Raw genomic sequence first — 4,492 nt, forward strand, 5'->3', positions numbered from 1 at the left:
GGATCCCTGGATACGGCAGTCTCTAGATGGTCCATCCTTTCATCACAGCTCCAAACTTTGTCTCTGTAACTCCTTCCATGGGTGTTTTGTTCCCGAGAAAATTTCTAAAAAAGAACTGCTATCATCTTTTGCTAGCTCATCTCATGAAGACCAAAAGCCCAGTTTTTTGATTTACATATCAATTTAGCTACTTATTCCAGGTTCCCTTTGATAACCCTAGGAGTAAGCACCCCTTGACCCCAGCCCCTTAATTCTTAGGAGACAGCAAGCACACATTTCCTATTAACATTGCAAAGTTGTTCAGAGATCTGCCCGCCTCTGTAAAGCACAGCAGATAACTACCTGGCCGGGACCCCGTCCTGAAGCCACCATTTCTATCACACCTGGGCCTGGTCTGCTTGTGTTCCAGGCTGACCTTGAACTCAGGAATCTGCCTGCTTTTGTATCTTGCTGACAAGCTGGCTCAGTGCAGCTACCTTTGTTCCTTTAGATTCATGAAGCTCCTCGTTCATACTGCATCCTTATTTTTTGCTTAGTTGAGAAATTATATATTTTTGAACTCATGCTTTTAGAGTTCTTTTCCACAGCCTTAAGGGAGATCCCAGCCTTTACCATTTCCCTGAGGCATTACCCACACCCTCGCCTCCTAGGCTCATACAGTCTCAGATTACCATGGAGTCATTAACATTAACAGAGAGGACATTCTTTGGAGGACTATGAAATGTGTACATTATTATACAAACAAGTCTTACACCCAGGGTAGCCATTGACACTTGGGGTCCTACACCTGCTGGCCCTGTCCCAGGGGCAGGAACCATGTTTTCTGGCCCCACCAAGGCCATGCTGGACAGAAGAAGGGGCTTTCTTTATCCGAATACATGAATCGTACACTTTATTGAAAACAACACGCCTGCAGTGGTGGCGCACAGCTTTAATCCCAGCACTCGGGAGGCAGAGGCAGGTGGATTTCTGAGTTCGAGGCCAGTCTGGTCTACAGAGTGAGTTCCAGGACAGCCAGGGCTACAAAGAAACCCTGTCTCAAAAAACAAAAACAAAAAACAAAAAAAAAAAAGAAAAGAAAGAAAAGAAAACAACAGATAAACTACCAGATTTGAGAAGCAAACAACTGTGTCCAATGCAGAGACTCCTTAAACCCTCAGAACTAACAGGAAAGAATTCCATAGCATGCTCTATATATTTAAGCATACACACCAAAGGGCAACATAAACCCCATTTGTCTCCCTTTTAAGGACCAGGTCTGATTTCAAAAAAAGGCCATAAGGCATCAGCTCCGGGAATGGACCATAAGTACCAAAAACTAGGTACTAAAACACCAGCTCTGGAACAGACCATAAAATCCAGAACAAGACCATAAAACCCCCTCCCAAAGTACAGCCTAGGGAGAACCACAGACATGGGGCAATGTCTCAACACGGTCGGTCCATCTGTGCTGGGCAGCCCTAGTTCATCACATGATTGAATGATCATGACATAGGAATGCAGACCACTGACCACCTGTGACCCCTAGCACCCACCAATGAAAATGTAGGCTATCTGATCCTTCCAGAGAGTTCCCCCAGTTCTCTGTAAGAAGGCCTGTGTGCCTTTGTCAGGGGTTGCCATTTTGGAGAATGTTTGACCCCCAATGCTGGATGTCTCTGCAGAATAAATGCTCTTTGTTTTTGCATATTATCTGAGTCCAGGATCTTCAGCAGGATCTTACATAAGGACACGTAAGAAGGAAGGTTTTGCTACTTGCCTGCTTGATCTCCCCTTGCCAGCAAGTCCATTCATTCACTGACATTATAGCCCACCCCTTCAAGATTCTAGCATATACTGAAGACCAGCTGAGACATCCAGCCTTGTGGACTGAACAACTACTGGTTCTTGGAGTTTCTGTTCATAGCCAGTCATTGTTGGATTAGCTGGACCACAGCCTGTAAGTCATTGTAATAAATCACCTTTCTCTGTCTCTCTCTCTCTCAATATGTATGTATACATACACATATAGGAAGAGAGTCTATTAGAATGACTTACAAGTAAGCTGGAGAGATGGCTCAGCAGTTAAGAGCCCTGACTGCTCTTCCAGAGTTCCTGAGTTTGATTCCCAGCAACCACATGGTGGCTCACAACCATCTGTAATGGGATCCAATGCATCGGTCATGGGATCCAATGACTTACAGGCCTTGGTATCTATATAAATGTAGATACAGATAGATATATCATATAGATAGATCTAGACATATAGACATATACATATAGACAGATGTATACAAAAGCCTATAAGTCATTTAATAAATACCCTTTCCATATATGTGGAAATAGATTAGATGTAGATACAGATTTAGATATAGATATGAGACAGATTCATTCTATAAGTTCTGCTCATCTAGAGAGCCTTGACTATTATAACCACCTTGGTAGGATAAGTCAATGGATATAGTAGTGGCACTAATATTTATGGGGATAACCAACTGTATCCTGATGAAAATTAAAACCACTCCACAGGAGGACAAACATGCCTCATACTTTAAAACTGTGAAAGAATCCATGGTTGGGAGCTCACAGGCCCGAAGGGTGAGGCTATCACTATTATTTTGCCTAATGGACATAGTATCAAACTGCCCTCTAAACCTGGACCTCTGTACCCAGATTAGTGCAGCTCAGTCTTCATCAGAGAAGATTCTTCCTGCAGTGGACTGCAGATAACACACAGAATCATGGCTGGTCAAAGTGTCAGTGGAGTGCCCAGCCACAAATGGACCTGCCCAAGACTGAGAGGACATCGAGCAAGATGGGGAGGAAAGACAGCAAGAGCCAGAGGTCAGTAGGACTGGAGCGAAATAGTGTCTTCTGAACATGTGCTCACAGAAGCTGTGGTTCTGTCACAAGTCCTGCACACAACCTAGTCAGTCAACGTTCTAGCAAGAAGGTGGGAAAGACTCACATGCTCCCACCCCTGACTGCGAAGCTAGTGACAGATGGCTTCTGGGGAAAGGTGAGTCAGTTTACTTTAAGGCTGTGGGCCCTGGTAGGTCAGCCACACTCCAGTGTATGGCCCTACACTCATGAGTATATGAGAAGCATAACTTGGACTCAGGTGGGTATTTTTTTAATAACTTTTTTTTTAAGATTTATTTATTTTAGGTAAGTACACTGTAGCTGTCTTCAGACACACCAGAAGAGGGCATCAGATCCCATTATAGATGGTTGTGAGCCACCATGTGGTTGCTGGGATTTGAACTCAGGACCTTTGGAAGAGCAGTCGGCGCTCTTAACCGCTGAGCCATCTCACCAACCCTCTCCAGCCCCTTTTAAATAAGTTTTAACACAAGGTCTCACTATGTAGCCCTGATTGACCTGGAACTCACAGAGGTTTGTCTGTCCGGCCCCATAAAGGCTGGGATAAAGATCTTGCACCATCACATCCAGATTAAAAAATAAATAAATTAGAGGACATGAAGCTAGGAGGGTGTGGGGAGGTGAGGGATAGATCTGAAGGGGGTGGGGAGAGTAGAAGGAGATAGTTACGGTTAAAATACATTGCTTTAGATTCTCTAAGAAGTAATTAAAATGCTGTTTTAAAAGGGGAAGAGGTTCTGATGGGCACATGGAGTAATGAACCATTATATACTGCTGATGGGAATGGAAGTTAATGTAGTCACTGTGGACACCAGAAGGTGGCTCCTCAGCATCAACAGATTGTGTGACACAGGTGTACCACTCCTAGAAGCTTACTCAAAGGACTCAACCACGCCCAAGTTGATGGTAGCCAACCGAGGTGTCCAGCAGCAGAGGAATGGGTGCAGAATGTGAGGTATACACACGATGGAATTTAATTCAGTCATAAAGAAGAATGGAATTATGTCCTCGGCAGGAATATGGAGATCACCATGTTAAGTGAGTTAATTCAATCTCTGAAAGGCAAATATTAGTGTTTCTTCTCTCTGTAGATTGTCAGTTTTATATAGATACATAATATATGTATAATGAAAGCAGATGTAAAGTTTCCTAGAATAACAAAGGAGATGAATGGAAAGGGGCACATAAGAGGCACATAAGAGGAGAGAAGGAAGGATGAGGTGTTGCACCAGGAAGCGTTCATGAACCCCCAAAAAACCACCAAGGAGCTAAATCCAATGCAATCGCATTAGGATCTCTTTCTTCAAACTTGAGTTTGGTATCCCCGCCCACCCTGACACAGCAAGAAGGTGGAGCCCTGAGCCTAGTTTTAGGCAAGCATTTACAGATGCAAGAAGGGGGTATCTAGCCTGGTACACATCTGCTGGGGGCCCATTATGGCCTTTAACATGTAAAGCATCTTTATCTTCTCCAAAGGAGTGAAAAATAGGTTGTTTATATATTTTAAACTATATTAAAGAATCTTATTTATTTACTTTTTTGTTTTTGTTTTTGTTTTTCGAGACAGGGTTTCTCTGTGTAGCCCTGGCTGTCCTGGAACTCACTCTGTAGACCAGGCTGGCCTCGAACT

This window comes from Mus caroli, chromosome 14 (genome assembly GCF_900094665.2).
Source record: "Mus caroli chromosome 14, CAROLI_EIJ_v1.1, whole genome shotgun sequence".
Classification (NCBI taxonomy): Eukaryota; Metazoa; Chordata; class Mammalia; order Rodentia; family Muridae; genus Mus; species Mus caroli.